This window comes from Oncorhynchus masou, chromosome 25, assembly GCF_036934945.1.
Source record: "Oncorhynchus masou masou isolate Uvic2021 chromosome 25, UVic_Omas_1.1, whole genome shotgun sequence".
In the NCBI taxonomy this organism is placed as follows: domain Eukaryota; kingdom Metazoa; phylum Chordata; class Actinopteri; order Salmoniformes; family Salmonidae; genus Oncorhynchus; species Oncorhynchus masou.
In genome coordinates, this window is record NC_088236.1 from 18,713,864 (window position 1) to 18,736,363 (window position 22,500).

At 43.8% G+C, this 22,500-nt stretch overlaps 1 pseudogene; it reads right to left on the reverse strand.

Moving 5' to 3' along the window:
* LOC135513866 (protein patched homolog 1-like) overlaps positions 1-22,500 on the reverse strand; it is a 133,339-nt pseudogene that overhangs the window by 37,849 nt on the left and 72,990 nt on the right.

A 22,500-nucleotide genomic window follows, 5' to 3' on the forward strand; every position in this document is an offset into this window, starting at 1 on the left:
CTAAAAGGTGTTTTTAAAATTGGTTTTTAAATCTAATTTTACTGCTTGCGTCAGTTACTTGATGTGGAATAGAGTTCCATGTAGTCATGGCTCTATGTAGTACTATGTGCCTCCCATAGTCTGTTCTGGACTTGGGGACTGTGAAGAGACCTCTTGTGGGGTATGCATGGGTGTCCAAGCTGTGTGCCAGTAGTTCAAACAGACAACTCGTGATGAAGTCAATCTCTCCTCCACTTTCAGCCAGGAGAGATTGGCATTCATATTAATATTAACTTTCTGTGTACATCCAAGTGCCAGCCGTGCTGCCCTGTTCTGAGCCAATTTCAATTTTCCGAAGTCATTTGTGGCACCTGACCACACTACTGAACAGTAGTCAAAGTGTGACAAAACTAGGGCCTGTATGACCTGCCTTGTTGATGGTGTTGTTAAGAAGGCAGAGCATCGCTTTATTAAAGACAGACTTCTCCCCATCTCAGCTACTACTGCAGCAGTTTTGACCATGACAGTTTACAATCTAGTGTTAGTCCAAGCAGTTTAATCATCTCAACTTGCTCAATTTCCCCATTATTTATTTCAAGATTTAGTTGAGGTTTAGGGTTTAGTGAGTGTTTTGTTTCAAATACAATGCTTTTCGTTTCAGAAATATTTAGGGCTTGTAATGAATACTCAGGGAGAAAAATGTGTACATTCACGCGCAGTGCGCGGCAGATGTTTATTAAGCCTTCACAGAAGGCAGGAATCATGGTCACAGGCAGGCAATGGTCAAACACAGGTAGACAGTCAAAAACAAACAATACCTCACAACCCTACAAACAGAAAGAACTGAACTAAATAGGGAGCTGAGGAGACCCGGTGAGAAACTAACACAGGTGAAATCAATGAACAAAAATGAAGAACACCAAGAAACAGGGCTATGTTCAAGACCACAAAGAAAAAGAACACAAGGTTGACTAAGAAAAGAAAAGCAGAACCTTACAGGGCTAACTTATTCCTTGTCACCCACTCTGAAACTAACTGCATCTCTTTTTTGAATGTTGCAGTCATTTCAGTCGTTGTAGAAGCTGACGTGTATATTGTTAAGTCATCCGCATACATAGGAACTCTGGCTTTACTCAAAGTCAGTGGCATGTCGTTAGTAAAAATTGAAAAAAGCAAGGGGCCTAAACAACTACCCGGGGAACTCCTGATTCTAGCTGGATTATATTTGATAGGCTTCCATTAAAGAACACCCTCTGTGTGTTCTTTTGACAAGTAACTCTTCATCCACATTATAGAAGGGGGTGTAAAGCCATAACACATGTGTTTTTTCAGCAGCAGACTATGATCAATAATGTCAAAAGCTATTCTTAGCAAGGATTTAAGATTTAAGAGTCCTTGTGAGTAAGTATTAGCTAGGTTGCCGCTTATTGTTCGCCTATTGAAATTGAACTTCAGTTCATGAAAATAAATAGCTAGCCAGCTACTTAACCCTGTTTCCCAAAGCTAACATTATAAGCAGCCAGCTAGCTTCATCCGACTAGTGAGACTCGGCCTGACTGGGTTATGTGTTGTAAAGCTAGCCACAATAAGGATTATGCACAGTAGTGGAATTTGAGGTTTGCCTTCAAAATAAAATTACCTCTCTGAAAGAGATGCAGAAGGTTACAATGGGTGGAATCATGCAATATGTAGACTAGGTAATGTTAAAAAGGTTGGAATGTGAAGCAATGAAATGTAGCAATCAATCTACTCGGTGACACCCACAGAACAAAACTGTGAATAGTTTACATGAATATTAGCGTTGTAGCTCTTATTGCAGGTACCTACATTTAACCCTATCCCAAACCTTTACCCTTACCTTAACTGTGACAGTGTGTAATCACCTCCCCAGTCAGCCTATTGTCTGTATTGACATTCATGTTGCACTGTACAGCTTTACCCAAGGATTGGGGATTGATGAAATGGGGTATTTTTTCGGTCTAACTCAATACCCAATATATTTTTTCCCAAACTTTACCCTCCTCAGAGTTATCAGACTAACCATTCAAAAAATCTAACCTTTACCCTTACCTTAACCATTCAGAATATTACATTTAACCCTATCCCAAACCTTTTTCCTCCATTCAGAAAACCTTTACCCTTACCTTAACCATTCAGAATGAGTACCTATCCCATTTAACCCTATCCCAAACCTTTACACATTTAACCATTCAGAATGAGTACCTACATTTAACCCTATCCCAAACCTTTACCCTTATCCATTCAGAATGAGCGACTTACAAATTGGTGAATTCACCTTCTGACATCCAGTGGAACAGCCACTTTACAATAGTGCATCTAAATCATTTAAGGGGGTGACCTTAACCAAGGATTACTTATCCTATCCTAGGTATTCCATTTGAAGAGGCTCTTATCCAGAGCAGCTCAAAAGTCAAGATCCCAGACATCTAAATCATTTACGGATGTCAACGCCATCAAGACAAGTGGTCAACGCCATAGACCGTCATCTGGCTATTTTAACCCTATTCCCCATCGCCTTTACCTTCTTCAACCTGGTCTATTGGATGTACTACGTCCACTAAGGGACATGGCTATTTTAACCATTCAGAATGAGTACCTACCCCAAACATTTAACCCTATTTAACCCCAAACCTTTACCCTTACCTTAACCATTCAGAATGAGTTACCTTAACCATTCAGAATGAAGTCCCTATACATTTAACCCTACCCTATCCCAAACCTTTACCCTTACCTTAACCATTCAGAATGTACCTACATTTAACCCTATCCCAAACCTTTCTTACCTTAACCATTTAACCCATTTAACCCTATCCCAAACCTTTACCCTTACCTTAACCATTCAGAATGAGTACCTACATTTAACCCTATCCCAAACCTTTACCCTTACCTTAACCATTCCCTACATTTTATAACCCTCATTTGACATTCAGAATGAGCACCTACATTTAACCCTATCCCAAACCTTTACCCTTACCTTAACCATTCAGAATGAGAGAATGAGCACCTACATTTAACCCTATCCCAAACCTTTACCCTTACCTTAACCATTCAGAATGAGCACCTACATTTAACCCTATCCCAAACCTTTACCCTTACCTTAACCATTCAGAATGAGATAACCATTCAGGAGAAACAAAAACACTTTGAAATTTGACGTTTTGAGAACGTGGATGAATGTCTAATTCTGCAGTAAGCAACAACACCAGCAGCAGGTCTCTCTCTGTCTTTCTCTCTGTGTATGGCTGTGGTTTGTTTGCATGCTTGTGTCTGCTTGATCTGGAATCTCAGCACAAAGTGTTGAAAGTGTTCAATCTCTTTCAAATGTTTGAGTTGTGAGACTAGTAATCCACAGTTTATTAGTCAATGTGCCCCTGTTTCAGCCCTACACACACACAGAGGGATAATGATTGTGTAATTACACACATTTCTCCCCCGCACTACACTATGAGACATCACCAAATGCCTTGTTAGAAGACGTTGGGACACACCGTGCTACTTAGTGACTTGTATAAGAGCAGGGCAAACACAGTATTTAACTCTGACATGTTTTTTTCTTTCAAGTAGAACTAGCTGAGAATATCTCTCTCTACCTCTTAATTTCTCTCCTTCATGCTCTCTATCTCCACTTCATTCGTTCTCTTCCCCTGTCTGCTCCACCTGGCCAGTAGCTTGTTTCTGGGACAGAAAGGTGTAAAGTCTCCCCCTGCTCGCTGTCTGGGTCCAATTGGTCCAGCCATCTCCCACCAATCAATATTAAACACAGCTGTCTATAACTCACCCACTCTGCAGCTCCCTCCCAGCCACACACGCACACACAAATGCACGCGCAGACACAGATGAATATACACACATACATGTACAACCCTCACTAGTGTCGTGTACTTGTCCTCACAGAGCCTCTATGCTTAGTTCATGTTGCTGGAAAACAACTGCAGCTTATGAGGACAAAGTGTGTGTGTGAAAGCCTGTATGTTTCTATGTGCTGTATATGTATCGCCCCTCCTGGCTCACCTTGCAACCAGTCCCTGAAGTAGTGGAGCCACATGCGTGGTAGCTGTCCGTCGTCCTCTCTCAGGACATAGCGGACTGTGTTAAAGCTGTGGTGCAGCTGGTAGAGCAGTGGCTGGGCCTGGGAGTACTCCGCCCGCTGGGTCACCACGTACATGTTGTAGAAGGAGAAGAACTTGAACTGGGCCCCGATGAAGTCGTACTCGCTGGTCTCCCTGGGAACGATGTCGGTCAGCTCCAGCCCGTCCCGCACCCGTGTGGTCCCGTACAGACTGACCACCAGCAGGGCCAGGAACAACAGGATGACCACCACCTGGAGTGAGGGATGGAAGGGGGGGAGAGGTGGGGGGGGGGTGATTGAGGGAGATAAGTGCACTACACCAAACACGGGTGGTCCTTTACAGACTGATGTCCAGCAACCACAGAAACATCCAATGTGAACTGGAGATGAGTGTTAAGTGGAAATGTTGTGCACTATATAGGGAATAGGGTGCCATTTTAGAAGCAGTCACACCACGTAGCTACCACTATCAGGACCTGTTTTACTATCCCAGTTAGTGACCCATCTCAACACCCTAGCAAGACTAATGTAGTGTTTGACTACAGGCTGAGTCAGTCAGGTCAGGAGGTCAGGTTAAGGGCCCACCCAGGAGAGAAGAGAGAAGTGTTTTTAGTCCGATACTGACCACAGACTGAAAGCCGGGTAGTCAGACACTACATTAGACTTGCTAGAGTGTTGAGATGGGTCACTAACTGGGATAGTAAAACAGGTCCTGATAGTGGTAGCTACGTGGTGTGACCGTTTCTAAAATGGCACCCTATGCCTAAGAGATATGAATAATAGAACGTACTGGAACAGAGCTAGCTCTGTGGTTAACTAGCTCTGACTCAGCAGGCTGGGAGAGTTAGCCACTGCTAGTGAGGAACACGTACACACACAGAGAGACAGACAGACGGACCTTGGTGGTGGGCTGCAGTAGGAAGGGGGCGTAGTGCTTCTCGGCAAAGGAGGCCAAGGTCCACCGGGAGCAATGGGGTTCCAGACAGCGCAGCCCCAGAGAGGCCCCTCCAAACTGGGACAGCAGATCCCTGGTGGAGCTCGCCCTCTCCCCCGACACACACAGCACTTCCCCCGCTTGGGGGGAGACAGTGGGGATGCCAGAGGATGACTGGGGAGGAGAAGGGACCGAGCCTGAACCACGGCTACCGTGGTTGTTGACGTGACCACTGCTACTCCCACTCCGGCTGAGATGGTTGCTGTGGTGGTTGTTGTTTCCGTGACTGGTGTTGGGATTGTTGGAGGGGCCGGGGGCGACAGGTGTGGGTGTGAAGGGTTGTACGGAGATCTGCGATCTGGGTTCGGCCGTAGTGTAAAAGGCCTGAGTCCTGGGGTCGTACTCTGTCCTCAACTGGACAGTAGACTGCATGGTGATCTGAGTCTGCTGGGAGAAACCATGGCTGCTGTAGGACGGGGGTGAGCTGCTGTATGTGGGAGGGGTGGTGTGGTAGGAGGGGGGAGGGGGGCTGTAGCGACTGCTGTCCGCTCCGTCCACGTGGACCTGGGGCTCGATCTGGATCACCCTGTTAGCGCAAGGGCTGGAGGGACACAGACAGAGAGACAGACCATTAGCACTGGGGCTGGAGTCAAACAGACAGACAGACAGAAAGACAGATAGCACTGGGGCTGAAGACAGACAGACAGACAGACAGACAGACAGACAGACAGACAGACAGACAGACAGTTAGCACTGGGGCTGGAGACAAAGAGAAAGACAGACAGACAGTTAGCACTGGGGCTGGAAACAAACAGACAGACAGACAGACAGACAGACAGACAGACAGACAGACAGACAGACAGACAGACAGACAGACAGACAGACAGTTAGCACTGGGGCTGGAAACAAACAGAAAGACAGACAGACAGACAGTTATCACTGAGGCTGGAAACAAACAGACAGTCAGACAGACAGTTAGCACTGGGGCTGGAGACAAACAGAAAGACAGACAGTTAGCACTGGGGCTGGAGACAAGCAGAAAGACAGACAGACAGTTAGCACTGGGGCTGGAGACAAACAGACAGTCAGACAGACGGTTAGCACTGGGGCTGGAAACAAACAGAAAGACAGACAGACAGTTAGCACTGGGGCTGGAGTCAAACAGAAAGACAGACAGTTAGCACTGGGTCTGGAAACAAACAGAAAGACAGACAGACAGTTAGCACTGGGGCTGGAGACAAACAGACAGTCAGACAGACAGTTAGCACTGGGGCTGGAGGCAAACAGAAAGACAGACAGACAGTTATCACTGAGGCTGGAAACAAACAGACAGTCAGACAGACAGTTAGCACTGGGGCTGGAGACAAACAGAAAGACAGACAGTTAGCACTGGGGCTGGAGACAAGCAGAAAGACAGACAGACAGACAGTTAGCACTGGGGCTGGAAACAAACAGAAAGACAGACAGACAGTTATCACTGAGGCTGGAAACAAACAGACAGTCAGACAGACAGTTAGCACTGGGGTTGGAGACAAACAGAAAGACAGACAGTTAGCACTGGGGCTGGAGACAAGCAGAAAGACAGACAGACAGTTAGCACTGGGGCTGGAGACAAACAGACAGTCAGACTGACAGTTAGCACTGTGGCTGGAAACAAACAGACAGTCAGACAGACAAACAGACAGTTAGCACCTTGGCATGAGAAAAGCAGACAGACAAGACAGTTAGCACTGGGGCTGGAGATGTTTGCCTCTGTGAGTGTATTTAACGTGTGCCTCTGTGAGTGTATTTAACGTGTGCCTCTGTGAGTGTATTTAACGTGTGCCTCTGTGAGTGTATTTAACGTGTGCCTCTGTGAGTGTATTTAACGTGTGCCTCTGTGAGTGTATTTAACGTGTGCCTCTGTGAGTGTATTTAACGTGTGCCTCGGTGAGAGTGTTTAGCAGCTGAACATGCACAGGCAAGCAGGCAGACAGGCAGACAGACAGGCAGATAGGCAGGAAGTCAGGCCGACAGACAGGCAGGTGATGTTTAATAAAGAGAGAGAAGGGTAAACAGACAGCCAGACAGAAAACCCGACAGAAAGAAAACTCTGAACTCTAATTAAAAGACCAGTGAGGGGATTTAAGGTAGAGAGAGACACTCAGCTGTAATCACATGGACGAATACAACACACAACACACCTTTTTCAGCCACAAGGTTCAGCGCTGTAGCACGATTGAAATGTAAAGGTAATTTCCGATTGAGCAGACATAAGCAGTGTTTACCATGAATCTCCGCTAACAAAAACTGCTTTTATACTTCTATCATGCTGTAGCGGAGCCCTTCAGCATTACGGATTGAATCAAGCTCATAGTGTGTGTGTGTTTGTGTGTGTAACCTGTAGAAGCAGCAGAAAATGTCAAAACGCCGGTCCTCTCTGCGATACAGGTCCATACTGAGGATGGCAGGGAAGATGAGCAGCACCATAGCAAAGTTAAACACGACCACCACCGCAGCCTGGTCAGGGAGAACACATACAGGGAACAAGATGTTAAATTAACTCATCAGGTTGCCATGACCTATGTGAAGGTGGAAGGGGGTAGTTCATATTGTTCCTAACCCTACCCTTATCGCACCGGCCCCTCTAAACACACACGCACACACACACACACACACACACACACACACACACACACACACACACACACACACACACACACACACACACACACACACACACACACACACACACACATACACCGGCATGCACACCCACATACACACACAAAGTGTACATATTTCATATCATAACACTGAAGTAAGAGATAAAGTGAGTTAACCAACATAAAAAAATACTACAGCCTACTATAGAATACTATAGTACTTGGCTTCATAGTATTCTGTAGTTGTCATGGATCCCTCCGGAACTTTCATCACGCACACCTGTCCCCTATTCCCACTGATTAGTACTTGAAACCAAAGTGTGCCCTTTGGTTTCCGTTGTCTGTCGATTATTGTTACAATGCCCGTAGGTGTGTGTGAGTACTTGTGTTGTGTGTTTTGGGCAGATGATTACGGGTCTCGTCCCGTGTGTTAATCATTGTGCATGTGTGTATTTATACTAGGGACTCCTCACTCTTTTGTTTTGGGTTTCGACCGTGTTTTTGTTACGTGTTTGTTTGTTCTTTGTCCCCGTGCTTTTACACGGCATGCCGTAATTTGGGCTTAATAAAAAAAACTATTACGCATTCCTGCGCCTGTCTCCCGATCCTTCATGCCAACGTGACAGTAGCGAACTGAAGTATACTGTAGAATACTATACTTCACACTGCAGTATCCCTCGATCGTGTAGTGCTTACTATAGAATGTTGTAGTGTACTGTACAATGCTAAACTGGACACTACAGTATGCCGCGATCATACTGTAGAATACACTACACACTGTAGTACCTTTCAGTCATTACAGTTTTTCTCAATCACGTACAAGCAGTTTTTTATCTGTGTTGAAACATATCTATAGCAAAACAGCAATGATCAAATGCTCAAATACATTTACAATACTTCTGATCATTTTCTTGCCTTTGTACCTGACTTCATATCTTAGACCACCTTTTGCAAAACATGAAATACAAATGTCATCATTGCATACAAAATTCATTGTTATGGATATTAACACATTGTTTTAATCAGAAGAGAAATGTGTACAATTGTGTTCACTGTTTGTAGCCATTAGTAAATACTACTGCACAAAATTCTAAATCATCCCATTAGTGTAATACATTACCCAACTCCTAAGTCAACATCTCCAATATTGTGACCTTCCATTACAGAGCTTTGTTTTAGTGTTTGATTTAGGCCTATACTATACATTCATATCAGTTGTGTTCCTCCATTGTATTCACCATTACAAAAGTCCTCAATTGTCATACTTTTTTTGTGTGAATTTTTACCCCTTTTTCTCCCCAATTTTGTGGTATCCAATTGTTAGCAGCTACTATCTTGTCTCATCGCTACAACTCCCGTACGGGCTCAGGAGAGACGAAGGTTGAAAGTCATGCGTCCTCCTCCCCAACCAAGCCTAGAAAGCCTGCATTCCAGAATCGCCTCTTCACTGCTGACGTTGAGACTGGTGTTTTGCGGGTACTATTTAATGAAGCTGCCAGTTGAGGACTTGTGAGGCGTCTGTTTCTCAAACTAGACACTCTAATGTACTTGTCCTCTTGCTCAGTTGTGCAATGGGGCCTCCCACTCGTCTTTCTATTCTGGTTAAAGCCAGTTTGCGCTGTTCTGTGAAGGGAGTAGTACACAGCGGTGTACGAGATCTTCAGCTTCCTGGCAATTTCTCACATGGAATAGCCTTCATTTCTCAGAACAAGAATAGACTGACGAGAATAGACTGAAAGTTCTCTGTTTCTGGCTATTTTGAGCCTGTAATCAAACCTACAAATGCTGATGTTCCAGATACTCAACTAGTTTAAAGAAGGCCAGTTTTATTGCTTCTTTAATCAGGACAACAGTTTTCAGATGTGCTAACATAATTACAAAAGGGTTTTCTGATGATCAACTAGTCTTTTAAATTAAAAACTTGGAATAGCTAACACAACGTGCCATTGAAACACAGGAATGATGGTTGCTGATGGGCCTCTGAGATTGAGAACTGAGAGATTGAGAAACAGCTTCTATCTCAAGGCCATCAGACTGCTAAACAGCAATCACTAACTCAGAGTGGCTACTGCCCACATTGAGACCCAATCACTGGACACTTTAATAAATGGATCACTAGTCACTTTAAACAATGCCATTTTAAATAATGCCACTTTAATAATGTTTACACATCTTACATTACTCATATCACATGTATATACTGTATTTTACACCATCTACAGCACCTTGCCTATGCCGCTTGGCCATCGCTCATTCATATACTTACATGTACATATTCTCATTCATCCCTTTATATTTGTGTGTATTAAGTAGTTGTTGGGGAAATGTTAGATTAGATATTACTGCACTGTTGGAACTAGAAGCACAAGCATTTCGCTACACTCGTATTAACATCTGCTAACCGTGTGTATGTGACCAATACAATTTGATTTGATGTGTACGCCTACGTAGATATTCCATTCAAATCAGCCATTTCCAGCTACAATAGTCGTTTACAACATCAACAATGTCTACACTGTATTTCTGATCAATTTGATGTTATTTTAATTGACTTTTTTTGTGCTTTTCTTTCAAAAACAAGGACATTTCAAAAGTAACCCCAAACTTTTGAACGTAGTGTATATCATAGTATACTATAATATTTTTTCATGTGTAAGAGAGTAAGAGGTGGACCTAGAGGAAAGAAAATGAGAAAGGGAGCGTGAGTATAGAGAGACAGAGTGAGAGGAGTAGAGAGACGAGGGTGGGGTTAGGCTGGGTCCCTGCCCAGAAGACAATCTGGATCCTGTGTGGCTGCCAGACAACTGAACACACACACTAGTCCTGTGTATGTGCCAGACCACCCAGGTAGACAGAGGCCTGCAGGGCTTGAGGTGATGAGCAGGCACTAGGGCTCGCAGACAACACAAATACACACATCCCTACACACGTTCTCACTAATGCCAATTTACAGCATCCTATTCCCTCCCACTGTAACCATGACTTAACACCAACCAGACACACACACACAAATATACACACCGCTCCCCCTCCTTCACTCATTCCTTACCTCATTATAAAGTCTCAATTCCTCCTCTCCTTAGAGAGAGAGAGGGAGAGAGAGAGAGAGGGAGAGAGACAGAGAGAAAAAGAAGAGAAAGGCAGAGAGAGAGAGAGTGAGAGAGAGAGAGAGAGAGAGAGAGAGAGAGAGAGAAGGAGAGAAAAAGAGAGAAAAAGAGAGAAAGACGGAGAGAGAGAAAAAGAGAGAAAGGCAGAGGAGGAGAGGGAGAAAGACCTACAACACATCACATGTCCTTTATCTCTTTAGTGGGGTATCTTTATCTCTTTAGTGGGGTGTGAATACTTTCTGAAGACACTGTACATGCATATGTGAGCGCACAAATATGTGTGTCAGGTAAGTGGGCTCATATAGCTTGGGTTTGTGAACAAGTGTTATGTGTGTGTGTGTGTGTGTGTGTGTGTGTGTGTGTGTGTCCTGGTTCAATCAGACCTTTGGGGTAAGTAGATCATGTTTGACAGACCCCTGTACTAAAGCCATCTGTCCACACATACTAATATTGGCTTCACTGTGAGAGTAGAGTAACGTCTGGCCTGTATCAGGAGAGAGTGAGTGTAAGTGAGAGTGTGTGTATGATTGAGTGTGTGTTTGAGTGAGTGTGTGTGTGTATGAGTGAGTGTGTGTGAGTGTGTGTGTGTGAGTTGTGTATTTTGCATTTTATTAGGATCCCCATTCCTGGGGTCCACACAAAACATGAAACATAATACAGAATGACATAATACAGAACATCAATAGACAAGAACAGACAGAACTACTTAGATGTTTTAAAAGGCACACAGCCTACATGTCAATACATACACAGAAACTATCTAGGTCAAATTGGGGAGAGGCGTTACTCCGCGAGGTGTTGCGAGGTGTTGCTTTATCTGTTTTTTTAAACCAGGTTTGCTGTTTATTTGAGCAATATGAGATGGAAGGAAGTTCCATGCAATAAGGGCTCTATATAATACTGTACGCTTTCTTGAATTTGTTCTGGATTTGGGGACTGTGAAAAGACCCCTGGTGGCATGTCTGGTGGGATAAGTGTGTGTGTCAGAGCTGTGTGTAAGTTGACTATGCAAACAATTTGGGATTTTCGACACGTTAATGCGTCTTATAACAAGAAGAAGTGATGCAGTCAGTCTCTCCTCAACTCTTAGCCAAGAGAGACTGGCAGCATAGTATTTATATTAGCCCTCTGATTACAATTAATAGCAAAACGTGTCGCTCTGATCTGGACCAGCTGCAGCTTAACTAGGTCTTTCCTTGCAGCACTGGACCACACGACTGGACAATAATCAAGATAAGACAAAACTAGAGCCTGAAGGACTTGCGTTTGGAGTGTGGTGTCAAACAACAGCAGAGCATCTCTTTATTACAGCCAGACTTCTCCCCATTTTTACCACTATTACATCTATATGTTTGACAGTTTACAATCTAAGGTAACGCCAAGTAATTTAGTCTCCTCAACTTGTTCAACAGCCACACCGTTCATTACCAGATTCAACTGTGTATGCCAGACATGTCTGTGGCGTGGTATGTGTAGCATGCAGCTGGGCTTGTTGTCAGGGCAATGGCACAAGAACTCAGCTACCTCTTCCTGGGGTCAGAGGTAAAACAGCTGTGTGTGTGTTAAGGTACTCCACCACACACACAGTTGAGAGAGAGAGAGAGAAGAGAAGAGAGAGGAGAAGAAGAAAAGACTGATCTCTCAAACACACATAACTGTTTCCCTTCTAACACTCCCCCCGCCTCTCCCCCCCTCTCTATGTCTCTCTCTGTCTACCCCCCTCCCTCTCGTCACAGATTAATGACAGATGTGAGTCAAATCAGAACCCCCCCCATAACAAACAACCATAACGAAGTTAAAGCCCCCTGCCACTGTTGCAGTAAAAAGTTGAGGGATGGGACCCGAGGAATGTAACCACTCTCAAATGCATAGAAAGAGCTATGGATGCAAGGACTGACCATCCAATATAAAACAATTATAGTTTTGACCATGTTTTGAGGCTATACAGTGTTTGTTTACATGTACATTGTTTACAAACATTGAAGTAAAATAATATTGTATTTTGGGTTCTGATAAGGTACGACAGCTGAACTGAACTCATGAGGTGGGGCGGCAGGGTAGCCTAGTGGTTAGAGTGTTGGACTAGTAACCAAAAGGTTGCAAGTTCAAATCCTCGAGCTGACAAGGTACAAGTCTGTCATTCTGCCCCTGAACAGGCAGTTAACCCATTGTTCCTAGGCCATCATTGAAAATAAGAATTTGTTCTTAACTGACTTGCCTAGTTAAATAAAAGTAAAAAAATATATAAAAAAATGAGACATTTCTAAATTTTATTTTTCATATACAGTGGGGCAAAAAAGTATTTAGTCAGCCACCAATTGTGTAAGTTCTCCCACCTAAAAAGATGAGAGAGGCCTGTAATTTTCATCATAGGTACACTTTAACTATGACAGACAAAATGAGATTTTTTTACCCAGAACATGATTCCAAAAATTGATGTAGCAACTGCAGATTGCCCCTTTAACCACCTCGCTACCTGGATTATGTTGGAGAGGATTCCATTAAAGAACACCCTCTCCAACATAATCCAGGTAGAATTAGGAATTCCCCAGGGCAGCTGTCTTGGCCCATTACATTTTTCAATCTTTACCAATGACATGCCACAGGCTTTGAGTAAAGCCAGTGTGTCTATGTATGCAAATGACTCAACACTATACACGTCAGCTACTACAGCGACTGAAATGACCGCAACATTTAACTTCATGCGACGAGCAATCCCGTATCCGGGATCCTATTTATAGCCTCAATCCTCAAGGTGTTTTTCACATATCTCTTCATTGATATATCGTTCGTGGAAGTCTGCTTTCTCCTCTCAATCACATGGAAAAATACTTGCAGCTGAAGTCTACGCACCAATTTCGACGCAGGACACCGGGCGGACACCTGGTAAATGTGGTCTCTTATGGTCAATCTTCCAATGATATGCCTACAATTACGTCACAATGCTGCAAACACCTTGGGGAAACGGCAGAAATTGTAGGCTTTCTCCTTGCCCATTCACAGCCATATAAGGAGACATTGGAAAACAGCGCTTCAAAACCTTTGTTGTGAAGTTTCATCGTGGTTTCGCCTGTTCGTTCTGTGGCACTCTTCGTTCTGTGGCACTCACAGATAATATCTTTGCAGTTTTGGAAACGTCAGAGTGTTTTCTTTCCAAAGCTGTCAATTATATGCATAGTCGAGCATCTTTTCGTGACAAAATATCTTGTTTAAAACGGGAACGCTTTTTTATCCAAAAATGAAATACTGCCCCTAGAGTTCCAAGAGGTTAACAAAGAGTTGCACTTGGTTCAAGAGTGGGTGGCAAGGAAAAAGTTACTCCTAAATATTTCTAAAACTAAAAGCATTGTATTTGTGACAAATATTTCACTAAACCCAACTAAATCTTGTAATAATGTGGAAATTGAGCAAGTCGAGGTGGCTAAACTGCTTGGATTAAATCTGGATTGTAAACTGTCATGGTCAAAAACATTTTGATACAACAGTATCTAAAATGGGGAGAAGTCTGTCCATAATAAAGCTCTGATCTGCCTTCTTAACAAGAAGTTAAGCTTTAATTTGGTGTATGCACTTGTGAATGTATGAAAGTTAAATATATATTTTTTTGAATGAATTTTGCGCTCTGCCATTTCAGCGGATGTTGTCGAGGGGAACCCCTAGCGGAACCCCTAGCCATAACAGGGTATTACCAACACTATCAACAAGGCAGGTCCTACAGGCCCAAGTTTTGTCGCAGCTGGACTACTGTTCAGTCGTGTGGTCAGGTGCCACAAAAAGGGACTTTGCAATTGGCTCAGAAATGAGCACGGCTGGCCCTTGGATGTACACAGAGAGATCATTTTTATAATATGCATGTCAATCTCTTGACTCAACATGGAGGAGAGATTGACTTCATCATTACTTGTGTTTATGAGAGGTATTGACATGTTGAATGCACGTAACTGTCTGTTTGAACTACTGGCGCACAGCTTGGACACTCATGCATACCCCACAAGACATGCCACAAGAGGTCTCTTCACAGTCCCCAAGTCCAGAACAGACTATGGTAGCCTCACAGTACTACATAGAGCCATGACTACATGGAACTCTATTCCACATCAAGTTACTGATGCAAGCAGTAAAATTAGATTTAAAAAACAGAAAAAAACACCTTATGCAACAGTGGGGACTGTGAAGCAACACAAATACAGGCACAGACAAGCATACACACACACACACACATGATAACATATGCACTATACAGACACGTACACACACACACACAATAACATACGCACTATACACACACGTACACATGGATTTAGTACTGTAGATATGTGGTAGTGGTGGAGTAGGGGCCTGAGGACACACAGTGTGTTATGAAATCTGTGAATATATTGTAATGTTTTTAAAATACTATAAACTGCCTTCATTGTGCTGGACCCCAGGAAGAGGATTGGGTTCGGGGGACAGATATTGGGCCCATCACCAATCAGGTCACAAAAAGGGTCTAAATTTCAGTTTGATGAATGAAGTCAATAAAAAGCTCCAGACAAACACACACACACACACACACACACACACACACACACACACACACACACTCACACTCACACTCACACTCACACTCACACACACACACACACACACACGTGCAACACAACCACACACACACCTGCAACACAACCATGAGCACAACCACACACACACACACCAGCAACACAACCATGAGCACAACCACACACACACACCTGCACCACAACCACAAGCACAACCACACACACCTGCAGCACAACCACAAGCACAACCACACACACACATCTGCAGCACAACCACACACACACACAGGTACCTGCAGAGAAAAGGCGCGTAGGGCAGGTATAGGGATGAGAGCTGCCATGAAGAAAGCAGTGACGTTACTGATGGAGGTGAGAGCAACACTAGCCCCTGTCCTCTTCAAACACTCCCCTGTACGGTCCTACACACAGAGAGAGAGAGAAAGAGAGAGAAAGAGAGAAAGAGAGAGAAAGCGAGAGAGAGAGGAGAGAGAGAGAGAGAGAGAGAGAGAGAGAGAGAGAGAGAGAGAGAGAGAGAGAAAGAGTTAAAGTGAGAGATAAAGAGAGAGATAAAGAGAGAGAGAGAGAGTGAGAAAGAGAGAGATAAAGATAAAGAGAGAGAGATAAAGATAAAGAGAGAGAGAGAGAGAGCGAGAAAGAGAGAGATAAAGATAAAGAGGGAGAGAGATAAAGATAAAGAGAGAGAGAGATAAAGATAAAGAGAGATGAAGACAGAGAAATCCCTTAGAATTTCAACCTGTTCAGATAGAGGGCTACAAAACACAACACATTGCAAGAGGAGATACATCATGACGCCAATGATATGATAATAAAATATATTGCAGAGCATTTGGAGGGAGATATCAACAGCTGCAACACATCTTAGTATGTTCCAACTTCCAACTTGATCTCAAGGCAAGTGTTTGATTGGATTAAGATATATGACAGGTGTCTGCCTCAGGTGTTTCGTAGGGTTGTGTTTAGGAATGGAATACATTGCTCTTATCTCTCCATGACACCTTACTAAGCTCATGAGTACAAAGACTGCAAGCAGCTTGTGTGGCTTTTTAGAGGAAAGAAAACAACTTTCTACCCACTCTTTGGTTGAGAGTTTCCTTTTGCGAGGGTGGAAACCTTCATTTTTAACATGTATGAACACAGTAGTTAATCACACTAGATTTGACTTCTGGGTTAACAGTTATTATACACACGCTATGATCAAAAACACGATGCTCACACACATCTCACTAAAGTTCTGCACGCACAAAACACAGTTCATCCCGTCTTAGCCCTATCTGCCCGAATGGAGCTACGCAGAAACACACTCACACTATGTTTGTGGACGATGGACGATGATAGACAGCCAACCTTTTGACGGTGACGACATCGTGATGTGACAGACGATGGTTTAGGCTATTTGGTACATGGCTGGTGCCGCACAGTAAATACCACGTGGGTGGCGTTCCTAGTAACTGGCCTATCCCTACTGTTTGCTTTAGCCTATTTCAATAAATATGTTATATGCAGAACGCAAGAGGAATTTAAGATAGACAGAGCAGAGAATTCCACCAAAGCAGCGCAAAATGAAAAATATATAGATATTGGAGCCAATAGAGGGCTATCATATATCACAATGTTTCATGAGTACATCATCATGACAGGACAAAGGTTGACGTCACCCAACGCTAGCGCATGTGGAGTGTTGAGGACTTGGCAGACATAAGAGATCAGGTTCATCTCTGTTTACTGTTCATCTGGGGAGAGAGGAAAGATATCAGGTTCATCTCTGTTTATTGTTCATCTGGGGAGAGAGGAAAGAGATCAGGTTCATCTCTGTTTACTGTTCATCTGGGGAGAGAGGAAAGATATCAGGTTCATCTCTGTTTACTGTTCATCTGGGGAGAGAGGAAAGATATCAGGTTCATCTCTGTTTACTGTTCATCTGGGGAGAGAGGAAAGAGATCAGGTTCATCTCTGTTTACTGTTCATCTGGGGAGAGAGGAAAGAGATCAGGTTCATCTCTGTTTACTGTTCATCTGGGGAGAGAGGAAAGATATCAGGTTCATCTCTGTTTACTGTTCATCTGGGGAGAGAGGAAAGATATCAGGTTCATCTCTGTTTACTGTTCATCTGGGGAGAGAGGAAAGATATCAGGTTCATCTCTGTTTACTGTTCATCTGGGAGAGGGGAAAGAGATCAGGTTCATCTCTGTTTACTGTTCATCTGGGGAGAGAGGAAAGAGATCAGGTTCATCTCTGTTTACTGTTCATCTGGGGAGAGAGGAAAGAGATCAGGTTCATCTCTGTTTACTGTTCATCTGGGGAGAGAGGAAAGATATCAGGTTCATCTCTGTTTACTGTTCATCTGGGAGAGGGGAAAGATATCAGGTTCATCTCTGTTTACTGTTCATCTGGGGAGAGAGGAAAGAGATCAGGTTCATCTCTGTTTACTGTTCATCTGGGGAGAGAGGAAAGTTTACTGATCAGGTTCATCTCTGTTTACTGTTCATCTGGGGAGAGAGGAAAGAGATCAGGTTCATCTCTGTTTACTGTTCATCTGGGAGAGGGGAAAGAGATCAGGTTCATCTCTGTTTATTTTTCATCTGGGAGAGGGGAAAGAGATCAGGTTCATCTCTGTTTAATTTTCATCTGGGAGGGAGAGAGATCAGGTTCATCTCTGTTTACTGTTCATCTGGGGAAAGAGATCAGGTTCATTCATCTCATCTGTTTATCTCTGTTTAATTTTCATCTGGGGAGAGAGGAAAGAGATCAGGTTCATCTCTGTTTACTGTTCATCTGGGGAGAGAGGAAAGATATCAGGTTCATCTCTGTTTACTGTTCATCTGGGGAGAGAGGAAAGATATCAGGTTCATCTCTGTTTACTGTTCATCTGGGGAGAGAGGAAAGAGATCAGGGGGGAAATAAAAACAAGTAAATACGTGTCTGTGTTTCCCCTTCTACACAGAAACACACACACACACACACATGCAGGAACACGCAGGCACACACACACACGCAGGCACACACACGCAGGAACACACACACACAAGCAGGCACACACACACTCTACAAACCGTTTTCGTACCCCAGACCTCAAGAGCCCACATCCTATGCATTAGTGTATACAAAGTACGCTCCTACAGACATTTGAATATCTGGCTGTGTGTGTGTGTATGTGTGTGTGTATTTTTGTGCGTGTGTGTGCGTCTGATGTTGCATCACAGGCACAGACAGGCTCAGACACATTCGTCTCGGTGAGGGATAAAAGGAGGGGGAGACAGAGAGAGGGAGAGAGGGAGAGAGGGAGAGAGGGAAGGTAGGTTTATTTTCAATCTTGCCCAGAGCCCATATCTAAAAAAGTATCTTAGAGGGCTGATCTAGGATCAGGTTCCCCCTGTTCATACAATCATATTCATTATGCTTTAAATAAGACAAAACTGGTCGCAGATTAGTTCTCAGACTAGTCCCTGCAGGCAGGGGTTGAAGAAGCCATGCCCACAGTGATCAGTGTGGTGTGGAAGCATAGTGTTGTTGTTGTGTCTCACCTCAAATGGGATCCTCTTGTTCTGTCCCGTCTCACTGAAGGCATGGGCCAGGAGAAACACATCATCCACACCTACACCTAGTGCCAGGAACGGAAGCACCTGAAACACACACGCACACCAGTTAGTCAGGCTGTGTGTGATGTGTTACCGAAGTCGGAAATACAGTATGTGCAGGAGGCAGAGTTTGTAACCTTCGACTGATTGAACGGTAGTGTCGGTAACACATCAAAAGTTTGGGGTCATTTAGAAATATCATTCTTTTAGAAATATCATTTTTTTGTCCATTAAAATGACATCAAATTGATCAGAAATATGTGTAGACATTGTTAATGTTGTAAATTACTATTGTAGCTAGAAACCGTAGATTTTTTAAATGGAATATCTACATAGGCGTACTGAAACCTGATTAAAGAAGCAATAAAACTAGCCTTCCTTAGACTAGTTGAGTATCTGGAGCATCGGCATTTGTGGATTCGATTACAGGCGCAAAATGGCCTTCTGAAACTCGTCAGTCTGTTCTTGTTCTAAGAAATTAAGGCTATTCCATTCAAGAAATTGCCAAGAAACTGAAGATCTCGTACAACGCTGTGTACAGTCGTGGCCAAAAGTTGAGAATGACACTAATATTAATTTTCACAAAGTCTGCTGCCTCAGTTTGTATGATGGCAATTTGCATAACCTCCAGAATGTTATGAAGAGTGATCAGATGAATTGCAATTAATTGCAAAGTCCCTCTTTGCCATGCAAATTAACTGAATCCCCCAAATAAATTTCCACTGCATTTCAGCCCTGCCACAAAAGGACCAGCTGACATCATGTCAGTAATTCTCTAGTTAACACAGGTGTGAGTTTTGATGAGGACAAGGCTGGAGATTACTCTGTCATGCTGATTGAGTTCGAATAACAGACTGGAAGCTTCAAAATGAGGGTGGTGGATGGAATCATTGTTCTTCCTCTGTCAACCATGGTTACCTGCAAGGAAACACGTGCCGTCATTATTGCTTGCACAAAACGAGCTTCAGAGGCAAGGATATTGCTGCCGTTAATAGTGCACCTAAATCAACCATTTATCGGTAACTTCAAGAAGAGCGGTTCAATTGTTGTGAAGAAGGCTTCAGGGCGCCCAAGAAATTCCAGCAAGCGCCAGGACCATCTCCTAAAATTGATTCAGCTGCGGGATCGGGGCACCACCAGTACAGAGCTTGCTCAGGAATGGCAGCAGGCAGGTGTGAGTGCATCTGCATGCACAGTGAGGCGAATACTTTTGGAGGATGGCCTGGTGTCAAGAAGGGCAGCAAAGAAGCCACTTCTCTCCAGGAAAAACATCAGCGACAGACTGATATTCTGCAAAAGGTATAGGGATTGGACTGCTGAGGACTGGGGTAAAGTCCTTTTCTCTGATGAATCCCCTTTCCAATTGTTTGGGACATCCGGAAAAAAAGCTTGTCCGGAGAAGACAAGGTGAGCACTACCATCAGTCTTGTGTCATGCCAACAGTAAAACATCCTGAGACCATTCATGTGTGGGGTTGCTTCTCAGCCAAGAGAGTGGGCTCACTCACATTTTTGCGTAAGAACACAGCCATGAATAAAGCATGTTACCAACACATCCTCCGAATGCAACTTCTCCCAACCATCCAGGAACAGTTTGGTGACGAACATTGTATTTTCCAGCATGATGGCGGACCTTGCCATAAGGCAAAAGTGATAACTAAGTGGCTTGGGGAACAAAACATCAATATTTTGGGTCCATGGCCAGGAAACTCCCCAGACCTTAATCCAATTGAGGACTTGTGGTCAATCCTCAAGAGGCGGGTGGACAAACAAAAACCAATAAATTCTGACAAACTCCAATCATTGATTATGCAAGAATGGGCTGCCATCAGTCAGGATGTGGCCCAGAAGTTAATTGACAGCATGCCAGGGCGGATATTGACTTTGCAAATATTGACTCTTTGCATCAACTTCATGTAATTGTCAATTGCCTTTGACACTTCTGAAATGCTTGTAATTATACTTCAGTATTCCATAGTAACATCTGACAAAAATATCTAAAGACACTGAAGCAGCAAACTATGTGAAAATTAATATTTGTGTCATTCTCAAAACTTTTGGCCACAACTGTACTACTCCCTTCACAGAACAGCACAAACTGGCTCTAAACAGAATATAAAGAGGAGTGGGAGGCCCCGGTGTACAACTGAGCAAGAAGAAAAGTACATTAGAGTGTCTAGTTTGAGAAATAGACGCCTCACAAGTCCTCAACTGGCAGCTTCATTAAATAGTACCCACAAAACACCAGTCTCAGCGTCAACAGTGAGGAGGCGACTACGGGAAGCTGGTCTTCTAGGCAGAGTTACAAAGAAAAAGCAATATCTCAGACTGGCCAATAAAAATAAAAAAATAAGATGGGCAAAAGAACACAGACACTGGACAGAGGAAGATTGGAAAAAAGTGTTATGGACAGTTTGAGGTGTTCGGATCACAAAGAAGAACATTCATGAGACGCAGAAAAAAAAGAAAAGATGCTAGAGGAGTGCTTGAGGCCATCTGTCAAGCATGGTGGAGGCAATGTGATGGTCTGGGGTGCTTTGGTGGTGGTAAAGTGGGAGATTTGAACATGTTAAAAGGGATCTTGAAGAAGGAAGGCTATCACCTCATTTTGCAACGCCATGCCATACCCTGTGGACGGTGCTTAATTGGATACAATTTCCTCCTACAACAGGACAATGACCCAGAGCACAGCTACAAACTATGCAAGAACTATTTAGGGAAGGAGCAGTCAGCTGGTATTCTGTCTATAATGGAGTGGCCAGCACAGTCACCGGATCTCAACCCTATTGAGCTGTTGTGGGAGCAGCTTGACCGTTTGGTATGTAAGAAGTGCCCATCAAGCCAATCCAACTTGTGGGAGGTGCTTCAGGAAGCATGGGGCAAAATCTCTTTAAATTACCTCAACAAATTGACAACTAGAATGCCAAAGGTCTGCAAGGCTGTAAATATTGCAAATGGAGGATTCTTTGACAAAAGTAAAGTTTGAAGGACACAATAATTATTTCAATTAAAAATCATTATAACCTTGTCAACGTCTTGACTATATTTCCTATTCATTTTGCAACTCATTTCATGTATGTTTTCATGGAAAACAGGGACATTTCTAAGTGACCCCAAAGGTAGTGTATGTCACCTGTGTGTGTGTGTGTGTGTGTGTGTTGTGGGTGTGTGTGTTGTATGTTGTGTGGGTGCGTTAGCCTGTGTGTGTGTGCTACCTGTGTGGTGGCAGCGTTGAAAGATATGCCCAGCAGAGAGCAGAGCCCCAGGCCTGCAGCCACAGACAGCGCCACCAAGAGGACACCAGCCAGTCCAACAGCTCCCTGAGACTTAGCACAGTCCCAGCGTAGCATGGTCAGACAGGCATAGGCCAACTACACAGAGAGAGAGAGCATGTTAATGCTCACACACACATGCACACACACACTTGCCACACACACACACACACACACACACACACACACACACACACACACACACACACACACACACACACACACACACACACACACACACACACACACACACACAGAGGTATAGTTGATTAAGTGTGTTGAGCCCCAGGTGTGTGTTGTCAGTCTCACCATGAGCAGGTAGCCACTGGCCACTCGTATGA